Source organism: Battus philenor, unplaced genomic scaffold (genome assembly GCF_028537555.1).
Source record: "Battus philenor isolate CCGP_79_NKW_IND1 unplaced genomic scaffold, ilBatPhil1.0.hap1 SCAF_25, whole genome shotgun sequence".
NCBI lineage: Eukaryota > Metazoa > Arthropoda > Insecta > Lepidoptera > Papilionidae > Battus > Battus philenor.
The window spans coordinates 7271065-7293658 of record NW_027181688.1 but is presented as its reverse complement, the minus strand read 5'-3'; the positions used below and the strand labels follow the sequence as shown (position 1 = coordinate 7293658).

Here is a 22594-nt window from a genome sequence, read left to right as displayed (position 1 = left end):
TTAGTGTACCGAGATTTTTGAATATACAGTATGATTCATTATAGGTGTAAAAATTATACAGGAGTGAACACATAGTTCATTTGCTGTACATGTACGATTTATCATATTCAAGAATTAATGGTTTCAGAAAAATTAATAACTTTATGATAATGTAGTAAGAAAAAGTGTTTTCATAATTCATAGTACTATATTAAATTTTTCCGCGCGAAGCGAATCCATTAGAAATCTATGATGGAGGCCTATGTTCTGTAGTGTACTGGATTTATCCCCGAGGACTTTGTATTCCTATAAGTTGCTATCTTATCGCATTCTATAGAAAAAAATAAACCAATGTTATAAATTTCAACCTTATAAATACAGGTTGATTGAAAATAGGTGAAAAGTGCTTTTGCGCTTTTTGTTTGTGTATGAAATAGTCGTTCATCCACTTAAAGTATTACCAGTCACCCTCTGTAAACTATAAACAACTGGCTACGTCTTCTGAGAAAACTTTCATATTTAAATATGTTAATAATCTTTTTTTTGTTCCAGATACATTTGCTGTGGATCTAAACTTAATTATGTTATAATTTGATATCAGTGAAGACATAGTACATAATACAGTTATCCCATAAGTGAAGTTACTGTGTAGTGTTGAAAAATGGGTTGTAACACAAGCTCCGACGCAAAATCTACGAAAGAGGAAGAAGTGAAACAGTCGCAGGAAAATGAAACTAACAACGTTTCTGGTATGTATTTTTCATTTGTTAACGGTTAACAAGCATGACGATCGATTGATAGAAATAATATTTGTCGGTTTTCGACTGATCTGAGCGGTGAACTTTTTTATCCGCGTCAAACGAAAGCGCGAGGCAATCGATTACTAGCGCCATCTATCAGCACCGCACTAAGATACAGGCGTCTGACGTGTTAATCTTAAATTTTCATACCAAAAAATAATTAATAAATCGGTAGTATAACCCTTCATTATTATTAATTTGGTTCAAATCTAATTAGTTTAAATGTTCATATGGTATCTGTATACATTTATATAATATTTGGGTTTTCATTTTACGTAATATATATACGTTTACTAACTGTTAATTGTTTAATTTTATTTACTTATAATTGTCCTTTACCTGATTTTACCTGCCTCATTGTTATAATAATTATGATTGTGACGTAGTGGTGACCTAATATTTAATTCTTTATTTATATTATTTTTTTATCGTTGTTGATTATTACTTGGTATGTCTTATTATTCTGGAAATTTAATAAGTCACTGCCTTTAGACTGGAATATAATTGAAGTTGTATACTACTGTGTGGTAGAATTAAACTCCAAGACTATACCTACAAAGTTGATACACTAGAAAGGATATACCTATATTTATAATATTAATAAGAAATTTAATAAAGATAATAACATATTCTTTTAGTGAATACTCATATAATACATATTTTTGAGTCGTTACCGAAAATTAGTATGAACAACACCGCGTGCGGGTTTTTTAATTATTTAAGTACATCAGCAGTAGACATAATTTAGAATACCTTAAAAGTTTCCGTACTAATAATGGTTCTGTTGCTTTCCTTTATTGATAGACGAAGTTACATAAAAAAAAAACATGAAATAAGTGGGAAAAAGTGATCGTAGGTAATTGGAAACATCTGGTTTGTCTTTAAAGACCAAAAGAGCTCTTATTGTGAAAATTTATCCCCCGACGCGCAATATAATTCAAGAAGAGTGTCTTAAAATACTAAATAAGAAATCTCTTCCAAAGATATCTTTGGGATATACTATAGTTGCTTGGCAAGCGGGATGGCGACCGCAGTTTGTTATTATGGACGCCGAAGACGTTGGAGCCCATCATCTGGAAACTTGTGAGCAGTGGCAATACTATGTAATTAATGCACAAAATGTTAATTATATGAGATTGTATCCCGGAAATCAAACCTGCGATATATGATCAGTCTACCTCTGGACTTGAATACTACTGCTAATGAAGCAAATAGCTTATAATGGGACAAATTTTCTAAAAATAAACGTGTATTTGTGATGGCGACGAAAGGTCTAAAATTTTACGAATTCACAAAAATAAATAACACCTAATTTATAACGATGGAAAGTTATTAAAGAAGTTGTAAATTGCTATCTGCAACTGAAATACGATTTTTTTCCTCAATCATTTCTGTATACCTAATGGTACTTGACAAATTTGATGAAAAAGATAATTTGCGTTACGTTTCAAAAGCTCCGTAGAGGTCATGGCTGAAAGTGACTTTTTTAGAATCAGCGAAATTTTAATGTAAATTTTACTAATGATGGCAATTACTCGTAGGATTAAAAAGTAACTAATGAATTGTAAATTTTTAAAGGTGACTTCATTTTTTTTCTGATAAGTGCTTTGTGTGTTTTCAAAGATAATATATTTATTTTTCATCATCATTATCACCGTAAGGTCTCACCTTGAGATCGCAATGTGCCATCGCCAATGTTTTCCTAAATAGTGGTAGATTTAGCGAGGTAATAGTAACAGACCTGCTAGTGCTTTGGTGTTACTAAACGCATATTGAGTGACCGTGTAAACCTGGTCGGTGGTCTAGACAAGGTACTCCAGAGTCCATAGTTAGCTACCGGCTAAGGTATCCTTAATGTCAAAAGGCAAAAAGGCTTTACTCTAATATAAACAAGAATGGGAAGTTGAAAACTCTTAAGCACTTAGCTCAATAAAGTTACAAGTGCATGTAAATACACCCAAGAAGGGGACTGCAGATTTAGTTCATATTCTATGCTATGTTAAGCCAAATCCGACAGTTATTATTTTATATTTAAATATAAGGTTTTTCTGGTTTGAATGCTCATTGATATATTATAATTTAACGATTTTCTTTCGAAGCTGTCTCCTTTTAAGATCTTAGCAAAAAAAAATATAACAGTTTTCTTCCAGAGGTTCTCTAAAAACGTATAAAAAGGAAACTTACTTGCCACGGTTTATTATTCACTGTTCGTTGCCTGGGGAATAACTCTAGGGTCGGGGAAAGTTATAAAACATAAAAGCAACATAACATCTTATTTTATTCCGCTACGCGTAAATAAAAAGCGCTTGTTAATACACGCCAGACGTATTTTATTGATGCTTTGTTTTGTTTTAGAATGATCGATAGAGTGCGTTACGTGAATATGAAATGGTTGTAGTGTTGAATACTTGAAAAATTAAACGTGTAGGGTATTGCCGTCGTGTCGGATCGCTATTTAATCACAGTTTATGGAAATGTTTAGTTTAGTATATATATATATATATATATATATATATGTTGCATGACATAGAATTACTTTTTTCGTTATTTCTAGTCGCTAAACACCTCTACTCTAAACCGACAAAGACTTCGTACTCCTTCATTATTTTTTTTTCTTTCTTAATTTTATTTTAATTATATCAAATTACTTGTTTTTAAGTTACATTTATTTAATGCATAGGCCTTTCTCAACAATATCTATGGGGATATACCATAGCCGACACGCTTTGCAGGCGGGTTGGTGATGGTAGTATGTGGTATTATGGTCCGCAGGAAACTAGATTGTGAGCAGTAGCAATCTGATATAATTTATGCAAAGTATGAATTATAAAAAACTATGTCCCTGAAATCGAACCAAGTCACAGTCCTTACCACTGCGCTACCACTGCTCATACAGGACGTCCATAATGTATTTATGGCTACGTGAAAATCTCATCATCAAATCATTGTGAAAAGATGGAAAATAAGTGAATTTGGCGTACATAAAAAAACAAATCGTTAAAATAGCAAGTTATAAAAATTATTATATTGTAGTACGCAGTTAAAAATGAATTCAATGTTGTTCATCAAATGTGTCAAAGTTATTATTATATAATATAAATTGCAGAAGTTCGATAGTAAATGGTTTGTCTATAATACAAATTCTGATGTTCAAAAATGAACAAATACTTTGAATGTAATATGTATGACATCACGCTTTATTAAATTTCTCTTATCACTCTTTTCAAGCGCATTTAATAATGTTACACACAACTCGTTTAAGAACTCGACTAAGTGGGTAATGCCTCGTTTTGCTAATTAAGTTCATCCTACGTGATGAGACTGCAAAAGGATTTAATGATATAACTTAGTTTGGTGCATGCATGCTAATACTAGTTCTAGAGAAGGGCTTGTGTTGCATATATATATATATATATATATATATTAGGGGACCGGAAATTAATATTTATACGCTTTTTTAAGTTTAAATCACACGACTAGTTTATATTTCTAATCAACAATATATTCACCTTCGTTATCAACAACCTTTTGCCATCTAGTATACGTTTTCCAAATACGTAATGAGCTACCAAATGACAATCAAGTATCAACATGCGCAGGAATGACGTGACTTTCCGGTTCCCCTAATATATACTACATGGATCGACGACATAGTTAAGGTTTAGGAAAGTCATTGAATGCCGGCAGCGTAAGACCTACTGCCTTGCAGTAGGCGTCAATCTGCTGATATGATGATTTTGATGATAATTTGAAAATCTGGTGCAAGTGCCTTAATACAAACAAGTTTACACTGTTAAAATATAATCATTACACTGTTTTATTTTATACACGCACGGTTTTAATAAATATAAGCAAAATGGAAATTTACGTAAGGTTAACAAAATAAATAGAGAAGAGCTTGTAATATTTCTACTCTTTAAAATATTAGTTTATTGTGAGAATATTCAAACCAACCTTTTTAGAGTGCAACTGCGCACTAACAAAAAACGAATTACTCGACCGTGTTTTTTCTGGGCTTTTCTCAGATAAAGGCCAATAGAACCAATGCAGTTTAGTTGAAAAGTGATATAAAGTGAAGCACAATATGATTCTTATCCCTATCAAAATTGATTCTTCTGGCGTTCTTCTCAGTAACTTTATGATCCTATGTGGATAAGAATATAAATAAATGAATGTAGCGGTCAGAAATAAGTCTATATATCTTTAATTTAATAATTTTATATTTATAATATAGTTTCATAATAATAACAAAAAAATTACAATGGGCGATCTTATCACACGAGGCAATTTCTTCCAGACAACTATAGTTGTTGATGTTGTTACTAACCTTAAGGCTTTTACAGCTTCATCTGAACTGAGTTCACGGAGCGGATGGGTCCGTGAACTTAAAGGGTAGTCAATATGTACAAAATATACATATTTACAAACATACATGATTATGTATAGAACGTATAGATTATAATAAATAAGGTATAATACATTTTATAAATATTATACAACAGAAAATAATAACATCAAACTGTCTTGGATAGCACTTATAGGTTTAAAACTAAACACTATCAGTGTTTGTGTATCGAATTTTATTTACCAGTAATTCAGCCTTTACACGCTCGGCTTAGAATGCAAAACATTCATCGAGAGGGGTGAAAGTCAAGATCACTCCCATGAATCCTTGCCTTCGCTTCATGAGCCCTCCACTTTTGTCAGTGGCATTTGGCCTATGACACGCTTATCAATGCTAGAACGTGAGTTCATTTTTTGGTGTCATGCTATCAAAGCCAAAAATTTCGTAATCCAAATTTGTCTCTCGTAATTGTTAAAGTGGCATGGTTTTCACAACTAAGCACATCGTAGAATGTTTACTCACAAGGTAGTCAGAGGACCGAAAGTAGCTGGAAGCTGGATGTAGGCCGCACCCAACCGGTCCTATTGGAAATCTGTTGTAAAAGCCTTTCAGAAGGCATGCTACGGCTAAAATGATAATGAGAACGAACTGCTAGAAATTTTTTTAAGACATTGTTAACAGAAATAATTAATATTGACACAAAGTAACAAAACAGGATCTGTTCAAAAATTAAGTCAATGGAGCAGGCGTGGCCTTATGCCCTATCACGTATAAACTTGAAGAAAAAAAAAGAATGTTATGCAGACTCTTTATTGTTTTGTAGATAAAAAAATAAAAAAAGTAATTGTAAATTAAATACAGTGATGTTATAATAACAAACAAAAATGCAAAAACTAAATTAGATTTAACTATTAATTTAAATAAGTACATGATTATGAAGTCCTTTTTTGTATATTCCATAGATGGCAGCATTTTAACGCAATTATAAAAAGCGCCATCTATCAAACTTTTGCGTAACTTTGTTGAACCAGATTCATGAACTGTTTTACAATTTTATACTCATGCACAAAAACATTTGCTTTTATCACACTATTGTCATTTCCAGGTTTTTAAAGCTCAGACAGTTAATGGCTTGATTAAAATTTTATTAAATACATTAGACTCGTCAGCGCCATCTAGAGGAAAAACATAAATTGAAAATATCACAGTACCTTATTACATTTGATTCTTGAAAATGCTGTGCGATGGCGCTAGTGATAATAATTTAATATTACGAATAAACAGTTTCTCCAGAATTTTGCAAGGAAAGCAAAGTACATTTAATTATTATGATTTAACATGAATTTATTATCTGTATATATTTGAAAATAATTGAAATTTTATCACTTTTATCTGTGGCGTGTGATTTATTTCGATGATCTTTGAGCTATCTTTAAGAATGTACCTGTAATAATCAGAAAAGTAAACTCAAATTAACACGTAATGAACTAATGAACCAAAAACACAATGTAGTCTCTAAAGAGAGTCACGTCTTTACAATTTGTAGCGGTCATCATGTTTTAATTACATGCTGCTACTGAATGCTAATTAGACCTCATTTATACGACAAATCAATGTTTCTATCAAAGTGTTATTAGTGAGACATGACGTTGACAACAAATGGTTCATTCCGCATTTGGAATGTACTCTGGTTGCCGAATTGTGCATTTGAATTGTATCTACTTAGTACAATAGTCAGGGTGACATGCTTAAGATACTAAAGTAGATATTAATATTAAATTTACCTTAAGTCATAGAAAAGCATTTCAAAGGAAAGACATAAATAACTAAAATATACTAATAATTTTTTGTAATTTGATTTTTATGGTGTATGTAAAAGATGAATATATGAGGGGCTAAAACATAATAATCTGTGTTCAATGAATATGTTTTTTTTTACTTCATGAAGTAAGCTTTTTAGCGTTATATAGAGGTTTTTAAGCCAATTTTTGTCAAAAAGAAGAAGGCATGGCTGTATTTTAAAATTTAGGCTGTACATATTTAAATGAATTTAAATATATATCGATAAATGGAAAACGACAGGCGAACAAAAATCGAGTTAGGTTTGTTTAAGAACCATTCAAAAAGGAAGCATCGTATCACGCCGCACTCGACAGTTCAGGTCCGGCCTACTAAACATGAATTTTACCTAATTCTAAGCGCCACGTATTCTTCTATCACAACATGCCAATGTCATTTAAGTCCGATTATTTTATTTACTAAAATTCGACCCTGAGAACAACAATCTTTCATGAAAATGTCAGTCCTATTTTGGCCCAATGACGGTATTGTTTTGTTAATGAATAATAAATCTAAGTTGCAATCGATTTGCTTAGGCTGTACAAAGTTTATTACAGACGCTCAAAAACATTTACGTTATGTTAGCATGATTCAAGGAGATAAATAGTAAATAAATTTCGTATTACCGCAATTGTAAAATTTAGTTTGTAACAAACTTATTGTGTCGGCATCTGTGTGACAAGTCGCAACGTTTTATAGAGAATAAATGTCTACATATATATATATAAAGTCACGCATAAATACGAAATACATTTTTGTACTTTATCAATTCGTGTATTATATGTTTGATCTATGTAATAATGGTTAACTTTATCTTCGTGGTGTTGTATAAAAATACTAGAAAACTGTAGTAATGTCAACAGTTTCAAGTTACGTAAATTTGCTAAATAATTCTCCGTGAGTCGAAATAATATATTTACCTTATTGGTATAGAACTATACCTTTTTAACCGTACTATACGAGACTTTTACGTCCCGTATGAAGAATGACAAAGTCGTGAAATCTGATTTACGTTTTTTATGCTATATAGACGATCTTTTTTGGATCGTCGTAAGATAGATGATGCAAGCCGCTTCCAACTAGTCTTATTCGAAATTCACGGTGAAGATCTATGTCCAGCGGTGGAAGTTCTACAACTGAAATAATGATAATGGCACTATATCCTTGAGTATAAAAACTACAATTGCATAGGGATGTACGCAATTAAACTAGAAGTTATATAGTTACCTGTGAGACATCTGTGTATATAATTAATATTTCTTAATGAATTATGTCGCGTTTATTTCTATCTTCTCCTGTGCCGTCACGCCCTTTTTGATTTTCAACGGCTCTAAATTCTTTCTATATTTTGTTTTGTTGTGTTATTTCGTAGCAAAGTAATTCAGACCTATATCTTTGTGATGATCTTTAACCAGGTCATGGGCAGGTGCTTTGAACCTTCTTGATCCAACAAAGTCTTCAACAGGATCTTTTCGGAGGTGTCTCTTTGGAATAAATCTTCACCATATAGACTTAGGTGGGTTTCCTTGTTATGTTATGTTATCATTAACATTGAACGTATTTTTGATGTTCCGCGCTTTATTTGAGCCGCGTGACATTTCCCCTATTTCAATGGATTTATGAATTTTCGATGTAATGTTTCGTAGTGTTATATATTTCAGGCAGCAAAGAAGTTATTTTTAGTTTGATTACCTGGTCAATACTATCTTATGTAACAGAATACTGAAAATATGGTACTAATCTTACCAGTTCCCTACGGAATACGTAAGTAAGCTATAAATAACGGCCTTTCTGATTTTCGTCGCAGAAAATAAAATCCGTTGTTCTCGTAACGAAGAAAATAAACCTTTATTTTCCACCGGAATTCGTAGCCGAGAAAATATTTTTTTAAAAAGTGCGAAAACATTGGTTTGAAAATTTCTGTAAGGTATTTTTATAGGCTCGTGAAAATTATCAAAAACGACGAGAGAAACATGATTAAATCCTTAATTAATAAACTGAAAAATTTTACATAAATTTATTATAAACTTTTTGTAAAAAATGTAAGCAAATTAATATTTTACGATATATCATTGGTGCTCTCTTTGAACTTTGGTATTTAAATAAAAACGTTTTTTAATTAGGTTAATGCCACTATATTTATGTCTTTCTATGCAAAAATCAGAAACAAAATGTGTAGATCCGCAAAAGAATTATGGTCACGGATGTATAACGAAGAATTGCTCGTTTTAAATGACATGGAGCACATCGCTCATGCAACCGACAATGGACTGAAAGGTTCTCAAGTAGCGACCACGAGCTGGTAGGCGCGGCGTGGGTAGGTTCTCTAGTAAGTAGACCGGCCACATAGTCAAGGTCGTGGAAAGTTATTCCATACGGGCAGTGCAAAACCAGACATAGTGATGATCTTCAGGTTAGGCATATACTTAGCAGTGACGCCTATCAGCTAGCATAATAATGATGATGATATAGACGTTTTTTATTTAACTGTAAAGGTCCTTTCGAACCTTGAAGTGAAATAAAAATCAGGCATTGCAAAAATGTATACTTTATTTGTAATAAAATTAATTGAAATTATAACGGCCACCTGTTCTGACGTTGCGGAACATGTTATAAATATTCATGTATCTCGTAAGCAACGCCGTTATTAAAACACATACAAAAATTCATTTTCCTTTATGTAAATTAACGTGTCTACGCGGCCTCTACGTTTCTCGTAGAGCTTGCTACGAAAGGGGGAAAAGTTATTTTTTTGTCAAAGTAATTCAGAGTAACTATGTTATAACTTAGTTTTACACGGTACATAGTGTATTGATTGTTATTTTATTACAGGATAATAGCAAATGTTCGAGCTATAGTGAGGTCATCTCGGGTACCGCCAAATCGAAATTTTATGTTTGTTGAGTGATAAACCGAGGACTTCTCTCGAAGACCTGTTCTGCAATACATAATATGCATTACAGACATTACATAATTTGTCTGCCTTATTGAACTATGAGCTTGGATAACTATTAATTAAGTGAAATATGTAAAGTAACTTGAGCCGAAGCTTTCCAGGGAGTTTCCGAACATAGTTACCGTCATAATGTTAAGACTGAAAGTCTTTCTTCTTAGTTCCGCCACTTTAAGCTCTGTGAAGATATAAACACCAGCAATTAAACAACCTAATAAGACAAAGCCATCTTTATATTATTATCATCGTAATTTCAACCATAAGACTTCCACTATTGGACTGACCACTAGAGTTTCTCTGTAGATTTCACTTTACTGTCAACCATTTAAAGCTCCCACACTGACAATTATTTACCACGTATATTTTAAACGACAGTACGAAGTGTGTCGCGGTAGGTAGTTGTGTACAAATCACTTTATATTCTATGAACGCGAAAGAAATATATTTTCCGTTAGTTGTTTACTGCTATAACAGAGTTGCTGCTCCGTATATTCTGGAAATGTAAATCAAGCCCTCTCGCGACAAAGTCAGAGGTGCAATGCACTCGACTCACTGAAACTCCTTTGCAATGTTAATTTGCGAGTTGCGAGCAACGACAAAACTGCAGCCGTTGTTTCGCTTATAACATTTCCGCAATTTGTACAAAACTAGTGTAGCATTGTGTCAAAATTTAATGCAACGGTGGTGCCATTTCATTTATTATAAAATACGAAATAGTTTTGTTTTAGGATATCTACCAATTGGGTGAGTTGACCAGTTGCTAAAGCATACTCTTAAACAATACGATATAGTGTTAAACACCACAAAAAGAAGCCACTGGAAGCATTTCATCCGACAAATGAAAGGATTTAGCTAGAACCGATATTTTTAGGAATGAAGAAATCAATCACACATTCTAATAGTATCGATTGCAAGGTCGTCTGTCCTCATACATTAAACAGTTTGCTCAAATATAAATTATGATAATACTTTGTCAATTTATTAATTAAAATTATACATGTTTTATACAATATGGCACAGTTTCATATCTATAAATATATGAAAAATAGCGATCCTCAAGGTCAACAATTGAAATAAAGAAGAACGTATATCTTTACGCTGTACGAGGTATTGGAGTGATTTTATTCAAAAGAATAATCTCCTTTATACTGCTTCAGAATTAAAAGTAGTTAGAAAGAAATCCTTTTATATTGTGTAATAAAAACGATAATAAATAATAGAAATTAATTGCTGTAAATACGGTATCAGAAAAGTTTCCGATATCAAAACACCTTTTTAGTTATTTTATACTCATTTAAAACCAGGGCGCGATTGTAATTCACGTGGGTTTGTTTTAAGTTGAAAGATTTCATTATGTGGTGCACAAATTTGATACTGATTTCAAGGGCTATCCTAGCATTCGTTTTTTTTAATTAGTATCCAAAAGAAAATAGGAAATATGGTAAATAAAATAATATCTAGAGAAAGGGAGAGACAAAGAAGGTGTTTGTTTATGGCTAAATACGATTGGTCCTGGACGATCTTAGCTGTTCTGGCTTTTACAGCTTTTTGGAACTCAGGACTCGCAGGCACGAAATCCGCGAGCTAATAAATTAAAAAAATCTACGTCAGATGCGTCGTGACATATTGTATAATCTAATTGATATCTAATTGGTTTTCGGAAAAAGGTGTGATCCTTTTCTCCGAAGACATTTTAGCTGAATCGATATCAGACTTGAGTCGCCGGTGAGCAAGACACTGCGTCACAAACAGACACGAGGGCGGCGCGATTTAAAACTAATTTGGTATTTTTTATAGAACACTGAGTAAGCGAGGCAGCGGCGATTTTTTCACTCAAACATACTTTTGTTTGTACAAGAATATTAATTTTTCGAGAGTTCGATTGATTTCGATATTTAATACCGTTTTCGCAGTTGCGAAATTTAGCGAGATAGAATCACTGTGTTTTTCTATATTGGTTAAAAGTAGTGCTAGATTTTGTATTTTAAAGTGTTTGAATAAATCACCAAAATAGGTGGGTGTATCAATGGGCAACTGTGTATGTTATTACATTACCGCCCCAAGTAATGTTTATAACTTATAAAAAACTATTACAATATGAAAAAAATTAAGTGACAATGAAGTTTGAGAAGAAATTGCTCTATTAGTGTATTGATATAGTAAAAGTGACCACAAAAAACCCATCTGAGTTTACTGTGGGCGCTTCCTCGATCAGAGCGTGTTTGAATTCCTCGAAGCTTTACCTAAAAGGATGCATTATAATGAAACTTGACCTAATTATAGCTTCTTTTAATACTATTCTAGCATTTTGCTCAAGACATACATAAGTGAATAAACAATCTTTAATGATTATAATGAATGAATAAATAAATACAAAATATAACGCATTTCCCGTGTCACCTTAGTACATAAAATAGGCAGACTTTTGAGAGATTGTACAAGTTTTATTAAATTAAGAGGAGATGAAACCATCATTGTTAAAAAAAAATTATAAACAAAGTATTGGACAAACAAGATAAAAGATTTTACAAATAAAAATTGCATAGTTTTTATATTGGACTATAATCTCCATATGAAGAGTGCAGACAATGGTAAGTTGCTCTTCAAGATCCAGGAAGACAGAAACACAATTTTTGTGATAAATAATTATTTATTTTTTGGAGCACGTATTACAAGCTTGCAAGTAATATACAAAGAACGAAACGTCGATAAATCAGTACTACATCTATGAAGGTTATTAACTAGCGCCATCTAGTAGGTTTTTAGAGAAATATGATAAAACAGTTCTATTTATTTACCAGAGAATACGAGACAATTATTAACATGTATTTAATGGCTTCGTACTTAGTGAACATTCAATGCGTTCCATTAGCAGTACTCGGTATACGAATGTACTCATTCTTTGCTAGTTTTCATCTTTGAAACACGTAAGCACCATCTAAAAACCATGTTTTTTTCATTTTCTCAAAAAAGCAGTTGTATTAAATTGAACAAGTGACAGTAGTGTCACAATTTAAACTGTTAATCAAGAAACATATACTGATTATTACTTACATGAAGTAGCTGTAGGTGGACCACATACTACGCATCTTTTGAAGAGAAGACGGGAATATTTTTCTTTCACATTTATCTATCACAGGAAAACTTTGTCATCTAGTTGTAACAAAAAAAATTATGGAGTGGCAGAGCCAGGCTTCATAAAGGCGCTTAGAAAAGATGACCGCTGTGGCCTTATGGTTCTCTAATAAAGACTACGAAACGTCAATCGTAGCGAAGGACCAATTACACAGTAGATAGACGATCTTTTTAAAGTCGTCGGAAGATGCTGTATGCAGGCCGCTTCTAATCGGTCCCATTGAAAATGTGTAGGGGAAGCCTATATTTAGCGAACGTCCTACGACAGATGAAGATGATGACTATGATAGCTCTCATCACAACATCGTCGTTTCAGACCATAAAGGCCTGCTGTAAGGCATAAGCTCCCTAAGATATTTATGAGGGTATACGATACTTGTATACCATAATCGCCACACTTGGAGGAATTCTTCGGAACTTTATAATCAATGCACAAAGTATGATTTAAATAATTTTGTATCCCGGGAATCAAACCTGAGGCCTACGATTGCAATTCCCATTCCTCTATCGCTAAGCTACAACTGCTTTAAATATGTACCTTACATTTAGACGTACTATTACCATCGAATACCAAAATAATATTTTTTTTAAATATAATATTTATTATGTATATTTTAACATACACACATAAAATATTATCGATATATCACATCATGTACAAAAGTAATGTCTAATGTTGGAGGCCTATTTCTAGTAGTAATGTACAACAGTTGAAATGATTACCATGATTGCTCATTTACTTGTTGCTCTGAAAGAGCAAAGTTATGTTCCCATCATGGATAAATTAAAATAACAAAAAGTTGTTTATTTGTACGTTGGTTTGAATATTTACGCTATTTATAGTTTTTAGTAATCTCTCCTTATAATATTTACATAATTGACTTCGCAACATTCGTTGCTTGTAATTTTGTATGCTCGACTAACTCGGATTAAGGACGGCTTAGGCATCATTGCTTACGTTCGATTTTACCTGATACTACTAATATTACTGTTCACATTTTCCTCAAAATATCCATTCAATTTTTAATTTACTTTATTTATAAATATTTTTAAAAGTTTAGAGGACTGTTTTTATTAATAATATCATTATTAAATTAAATAAAATATTTTACATTAAAAATATATACTTAATATTATTTAATTTCCTTATCATCTTTATATCTATCGTCCAATGCTCGACATAGACCTCCTGATTTACAAAATGTTCCTTCCGGCCGCTTGGTAGCTTGCTTATTGTCACTTATGTAATATATCTAAGTATATAAACCATAAAATATCACTGTGTCGTAATCAAGTGACATACAACATATGTATACAACATGGCATACGAGTACAATTTCAATATCACAGCGTTATTATTATTAAAAAAATATGCTATTAAAAAAAATTAATTGGTAAAACCGTTTTGTCTTCACTGAGCACACTGTTAGTTTTCAGTTTTTAAAGAAAATTAATGAACTGTTCAAATTATCGACTAGTGTGTTTAAAATAAAATATTAATGGCTACGTATAATAATTTATTATTATTTATACAATACTACTGTGTTTCACAGTCCACTTTCCATTGTAAAGTTGATACAATTAAATAAAAATGGAATGACAATAGAGAATATCGCGGAGAAGCGATGTATCAACAACTCGAGAGCTTCCCGCGCAACCGCGTACCATAGTCCTCGTGAAAGCCGTAGAGCTCGCACGTGTTGGTCGCTAGCATCCGGGCCAGAGCCTATCCGTGACTGGGCGCGTTTACTCACGGCCTTAGTGCAGTAATCACCTTCGCACCTGTGATTCCAGGCGTCGGTAAGTTTTAATTATATTATTAAAGAATTAAATGGTTTTGATCCAATAATAAATATTTTATCTTATAAATAAATAATGATTAAGATATCGAATTAAAAAAGTGAAATAATTGTTTTTTTATTCAATAGTTTATTCAATTTTAATAATACATATTTTTCTTTTACGAAAATAAAGAGAGCAAAGTATATCAGAGAATCTGAAAGTTTAAATATAATTCAATAATTTAAAAATTATCTATCATATAAGAAACTTAAACATTATTTATAGCTGTATGGGGGGATGGTAATTAAAATTAATTTAGTGATTTTATATCGATGGTCAAATTCACAATAATAAAATAATTGAATTAAAAGGACCTTTAATAAACAATTTGGATTAATCTTGATCTATTTAACTTATATATTGGGCACGGTCGTAAAGGCTTTTTGTGTGAAGAACACGGGTGTCGCAAAATACCCTTCTTGTTTTGTCATTAATATTTCAGCAACTTGCGGATAGTTGGACCCAACAGGATCAATAGCCAAACGACTTATTGGAGTAAAAAAATCTTTTTTGAACCCTAATTTTACAAAATTCTATTTCGTTTATATATTGATTAAAAACTTTCGTGAATCGATTGGAATAACAGAATATTTATTTGCATTAGACTTACGTTATGGTTTGTTATATAGGGTGATCCGTTATAAGTATAAACGCCTTTAAGGGGTGGACCTACAGTGCGTGTAATTGCAAAAAGCTTGAAATAATTTATTCATATTTTCAATCGCCCTGTGTATTGATCATTTCGAATAATGTTACATTAATTTATTTTTTCTAATGGAATGGTTTAGGTCGTAAAAAATCTGTAGAAGCAGATAGTAAACGATAATTAAATTTTGTATGTAGTAATCCGAATTTTAAGAACGCTTTCTATTACTATTTTATCATTAAGATAGATTTTTGGATTGCTGTACCATTTAATTTTTTTTATCTATAGCTAATCATTGTACAGGACAATATATAGATCTTTGATAAAGTCTAAACCTTAATAAATATCTCTTAAAGTTATTATTTATTAATTTTTTACGTATAATTAAAAACATATTTTAATTAACAATGTCAATATAAAGTCTACGTTAGCACTGAATTTTAAAATACATAACTGGCGATTAAACTTCAGGACCATTCTTGTGGTTTTTACGCTTTGTATTATAAGAGTCAACATGAAAATTAGGGTAATTTGCAGTCAAGAGAGAAATGAGTACTCTTATTTTGGGTCATAATGGGATCATTGAAGTTGTAACGAAGCTGAGATTTATATATAACATGTTTTTACTTCTGGATTGTAAAGTGGAAGACTTATTTATTTATTTGGACACTTTTTATACATTTTTTAACTTAATACCGAAGGCATTCTTTACCATATAACCGTATAGGCGGTGCAGAAATAAATTAATGAAGGTAGCTAAATATAAATCAATATAATAAAACACGAAAAATAAAATAAAATTAAGAAAGAAAATAATCTTTTAAAACACTTTATATAAATATACTAATATAATTATAATTATTAATATCAATTAATTTATTTTATTTTCTAGTAACAGACACTTAGATAATAAATAAGGATATCCGTGGACAAATTAAAGACACTGACATAACTGAGCTGACAAGTTGAAGGGTCACTGGGCAGGCCTTAGATGATCGCTGGATGCTTTAGTCATTTGAGGAAAGATCACAGAACGACAAACACAGCATAGGCAACCACCCATAAGGTCAATACGACGATTGTTAATTGCTTTGGAAGACGTTATATAAAGGATGCTATCAAATTATTGGATTATAATATTATTGGAAATTTATAGGGAGACCTTTCTCCAGCAATAGAGGTCCTAAGGCCGGAATAATGATACTCAATATAAAAGCATAGAAATACTTAACATTTTTTTTTAAATATTCTTTATTGTACACGTTGAGATACATTTAAATAGTTTTATAACAATATATAGATAAGTACAATGGGCGGTCTTATCACACAAGACAAACTCTTACAGACAATCAAAGTATGGAAAATGCATAGGTATAAATAATGGATACTTAATGTGTAGAAAACATACAATTATACAATGATACATATATATGTATATAACATATATACTTATAATAAATACGGTATAATACATATCATAATATAATAAGTTAATAAATAAAAACATCAAATTGATTTGGCTCGCACTTGTCTTAAAAGAATATAATTTACCGATAGAATTAATCAAAAAATAATCATAGGTCTAGTAAATAGTTCTTGACCATTTTCTTAAAAATAGGTAGTGAGTTAGCGCGTCTTATATTCAGCGGTAAATCATTCCATAATCGAATGGCCTGTGTGGTAAAAAATTTGGCCATTAACGAAGATGAATGCGTGGGCATTTTTAATTTTTATTTACAAATGTCTACCTATATAATTTCAGTGCTTGACTTAGAATGTAATGAGCCGAGCTGTTGTTTATTAGAGAGCTTAGTTATTGAAGAGGTGTAAGCTAAGTGCCTTCATCGTTCAACCCTAATAACTCTTAAGTTGTAAATGCCATCGAGCAAACAGCTTTTCTTTCTCTTTAGCAAAAAATTCTCGATACTAATAAAGAGTTCTAGGCTACGAGTCTTCAACTTTTCTTCAACACTTTACGTCTTCATACAAGCTAATACTAAGCGGCAAAAAGAATTTATGAAAGAAAAACAATCGTACTGTGTTAGAAATCACATTCATCTTCATTATTTTAGTCGAAGTCTGTAGACGCCCAATGCAAGACATAGGCCTACTTTATAGGTATCTATGGGGGAATGTACCATATTCGCAACGCCTAGCAAGCGGGTTGGCGATACTCTGGAAACTTGATTGTGAGTAGAGGCAGTCCTGTATCATTAATGCCCAAAGTGTGAATTATATCTAATACTGTGTTCCGGGAATGGAACCCGCGACCTACGATCGCAAGTTACAGTCCTTAATTCTGGGCTACAACTGCTCTATCGAAATCATAATAATGCATGACTTTTATATAGAATATTTAGCAAAGCATTATCATTAACTTAAAACAAAAGCGTTAATTTGAACCATTTTAAAGCACAAACTGCTTAGGTTTTATAAATTAGAATAATTTAATCATATTACCGATCAGCAGCAGAAAGGAAAAAAAACATTGCGGCTGCTATTACTGCCTTCGGCCTTAGACATTGCAGTTTTTTTCAACACTTTTCTAATTAAAAACAAACGAAAACTAATTAAAAACAACAAACTTTATATTAGTCCATTTACTTTTCTAATTTCAATGGTTTCATTTATAAATCAAAAGATGTTGATTTTGAGAAGGCTTTAGCATGACTAAACTATTGTATGTTGATTGGATTTTACGTTGATATAGGCTTGAGTGTGACTCATTTTAAAATCCCCTTAAGAGGCTTCGTTCTGGTCGCTAAGGCTGGTTTTCCTGAGCTCTGTAAGCCTCTTTTTAAAAAACGCAATATTTTAATGTAATATCCCTATGCATTTTTTTATTTTATCAAATACAGCGCGAAAAGCTGGCAGTCTTCGTCCAATTATGATAATTTTTAAAGAAGCTTTCTTTGAATTAGTTTTAAAATATGTAACAAACTGTCGCTTTGATTTTAAGGAAGCTTTAGGGTATCCTCTAAGATGTTAATGCGTTTTGGCAGAAAAACCGTTGTAAAAGTTGTAGGAATTTTACGAATTACGTGAGGCCGCTATAGTATAATTACATTGAAATAATGATAATAATGGAATGCAGTTTTGCTTATATATTAATTTAATTCAATTATTTTAAGACAGTTATGTTGTATTGTAATTTGCGTACCATTGTCACTTGGTGTATAGCAAATAAACTTTATCTCATCTGATTATCGTTATTTATTTCCAAAAACAAGCAACTTTAAACTGTCCACTTTCAATAATCACTTTGTAAAATTCAGATGCAATATATACACCATCATCCTATAATGATAAATTTTCAACAAATATGCGATTTTACAGTGCGGTAATTTCAACGTATTTATTTAACACACTGAACTGAGAACGCCATTAAAATATTAAAATACGATATCGACAGGCATTTATTGTTTAAATTTATGTAATATCTACTCGCGTTTCATGTATATTAATATAATAAAATATGAATAGATTTATAAAGTATATATTTATATGTATGTATGTATATTTATTTGTTAAAATATTATAAATTGTTATTCAAGTTAGACGTAATTTAATTATTATATCGGTGCACAATAAAGTGGAAATAAATGAATAAATAAATATGTAAATATGTATATAAAAGGTTAAATATTTCGTTGCCTCTGAATAAGTTGATCAGGTGAATGCAGTTGGTTTCATATGCATAAAACTATTGAGAAAGGTTTGAAGAAAGAATTTAGTTACTTGCATAGATAGTTCAGTACTTCATAATAAAAAAACCTCAAGAAAAACTTAGCTTGTGATAATAATTACAGATATGTAATTAATCTCCACGTGTATGAGTAAAACTGTCGATTTAAAAATATTCTACTGAATACGAATCAACATTTTCCATTGGTTGTATATTTTTAGTTGTGCGTTTCCAGTCAGGTATGAATATTGGATATTGCTCTTAAAGGTCGCGGGAGAACGAGAAAGGCTGGGCAAGTAGGTTAGAACTAATTAGTTGCAGAGGGTTTTCCCTTTATTTATATTTACGTAGGTGTGAAGGGTACGTTACGATCGTAGAGAAATGGTTGGGTTGATAATTGGGTTAGGTGAAACAGATTACGTTTTAATTGAAAAAGATTCGTGCAATTATAATTGTGGATGATCGTTATGTGCTGGGGAAGTTATGTTAAAATTCTATCGACAACAGAACCAGGTGAGGGCCGTCGTATCATTTCTAACTTAATTATAAAATTTAAATGGTTTAACATCGCCTCATTTGAACACTTCTGGTAACTTATCTCTTAATTTACCTTTGTTGCATATTTAGACTATCCTCTTTATCGTTGATAAGCATTAAAAGAAGATAAAACCCATCTCTTATCACTTTTTAGAAAGTTTAAAAAAAGAACATGATTTTTTTATCTAACTAGGGCTAGGCTACCTAGAAGCCTCGACTTGGGCAGCTACATACTACTATATTACTACATACATATACTGATAGGAAAGCCTTTGGATAGTTTCAGCGGACACTCTATGAAGTGTCTAGGTTCATGGATCCTCACGATATACCTCGACATGGGCTGTCATCCGTCTATAATACCCATTTCCCATTTCGATATAAGGGAGCCTGTGAAAGCCAAACACCTCACGTGAACACCTAAACCTAAACGCAGGCTTTTAAACACACTTCTATAAAATTATTTTGAAGGAAAATAATTGTATAGTGTATCCCGTGTTTCCTTTCATGTATCTTAAGTTGTTTTGAAATTAATATTTTTTTAGAAACAAATGTATTTACAGAAAATTCCTTTCGATATTATAGATCTGTTTTAAAAGTACTATCTTATATAGCAGCGACATTGTTAATTTATTTCGTAAATAATAAAGTACTTAATATTTCGTCGTATTAGTAGCAAAGTCGTTAAGACAAAATACTGAGCTAACAATATATGTATTTTATGACTCGAAATTATAGCAAAAATTTTATGTCATGGAGTATTCCTTGTCAACGGGAAACTTTATGGGTCGGCTATATCGTTTACTATATGGTTAACATATTGTAAGAGCACCGGTTCTTCTAGTGTATAAGGTCAATTTACGATCTTGATGCGAAGTAAGAACCCTAATGGGATGCAAAATATGTGTGAATCGTATCACAACTAGTTATAAACGTAAATAAAAACCACGAGAAAAAATCGACATATGTGAAAATGTACGTTTCATCATATTAACACTTGTTAACGCCATGAAAAGAATTCCAAATGAGTCCATTTAAATAGACACTGATTAGAATAAGCTTTCTGACTATCATCATTATCATCATCATTTTTAGCTGTAGAATATCCGCTGCTTGACATAGATCTCCCCCATAGATTTCTAAATGGACCCGAGGAATGTAGATAGCTTATCTACATCCAGCGTTTTCTAATGAGAAGTTCTGAAGGATGAGAGAAAGAGGGTGGAAATAGGGTAAATATATTCCTGTCCGAAAATTAGATGGGGGAAAGAGTTTAAAAAGAAACACTGTCGTTTTTCGACTATATTGATGGACGTAAAATCCCGCGCTTGATAGTCCGTGGTTCCCATTCCAGAACTTTATAATGATATTCTTCGACTTTATGCTACAGGGTCAACGACCTTATGTGAGAAAAGCCCTCAGACAAGTTTTTTATGGTGCTATTTACAAATATCCTTGATAACGAAGTAGAGAAATTCATTTAATAGCGTTATTGTTACTTAAACACCATTCGCACTGTAATAAGAAAGAGATGGAGAGAGAATATCTTGTATAATAAAACGTTAGTAAAAATTAAATCATAAAGTTTTGTAGTGAAATAAAACCTCGTTTTTGTAAATCGTTGTTCATTATCAAGATATTAAATTAATAAATAGGCTGATCATTTTGAAGTTATTACATGTCAGTAACATTTGAAATATCCAGGCAGAACAAAATAGTCTTTTATTTAATTTAGAATGCCCATTATTATCCCGATGCTAATTAATGTTACGATATATACAAAACTGCATTAGTAAATAATTGTAATCATCTTTCATTCCGTACAGATGCCTTGCCAAACGTTTGGGCTGTGTTAATTTTAATCGAAAACCTTTAGATTGACCATTTGACATTGTAATATTACTTCCTTCTATGGACGATTAACAAATTTATTCATCAATTTAGAAAGTAATGCTTACCTACTCAGTAGTATTTTAAGCTATAGCTTGGTGAGCAAACCAGAGACAATAGCCAAAAAAAGAGCCAAGTGTGAAGGAAAGATGGTTCCTAGAGTCTCAAGGTTCCGCGCAGTGTAGGAGGTCCTCTTACAAGGAGGACAAATAACTTAGTTAAGGTCATTCGAAATTTCTCAGTCCTTTAAAAATTTATAGGGGAGGTTATTCAGCTGGGAACAACCTGCAGCTATAATTATGACGGTGGTGACGATAGAACGAGCACATATAAACGTACAACATGTATAAAGGTTTTTATTAAAAAACCGATCGTCGATGTACTCTGAATATTTTAAGAATGTTTTATTTTATTCAACTTGGTATAAAACTTGCCCTATATTTTCTTTTATCAAAAGCAGCATAATACGACACAAGTGTTCGCTATATCCTTGCAATGGGTTCTACTATTTCCTATTGAGCACGTTCGCCCTGTTTGGATTTGAGCGCTCCTAAGGCTCTTTGAACTGGAATTACGTGATACAAAAAGGAAAATATAAATAATTGAATTTATTGTGTTTTATTGTTATCGACGAGGTTTTACAGAGTGATTGAAAGTAGATATAGAATTTTTAAGAGTGTGAATGTATAGGTTCATGAATCGGTAAATTTTTAACAATCTTTTACACCCATTTCCAATCACCCTGCATAAAATGATTAGTCTGAAATATCACATATTTCCTGAATTTATGTTTTTATTAAATGCGATAGACTAAACCACCGGTGGCCACTACTTAACCACAAAGAGCGTGGGCGAACCGAAGTTCGATTTGGATACATCCTTGGCTCGCCGGTGATCAACACTACACAGCTCTACTCGGGTAAAGCGGTTTACTACGGGCGAA

The 22594-nt window shown here is 31.9% G+C and overlaps 1 protein-coding gene across 2 annotated transcripts in view; it reads left to right on the top strand.

Moving 5' to 3' along the window:
• Positions 1–668: 668 nt before the first annotated feature.
• igl (igloo) overlaps positions 669–22594 on the top strand; it is a 79452-nt gene continuing 57526 nt past the window's right edge. Inside the window, exon 1 of one of the 2 annotated variants that reach the window (XM_068768427.1) lies at positions 669–728. The gene's annotated coding sequence lies outside the window, so the exon portion shown is untranslated. Of the gene's footprint in view, positions 729–14739; positions 14852–22594 lie in introns of those variants that run through there. The other variant, XM_068768426.1, reaches the window with a different exon arrangement.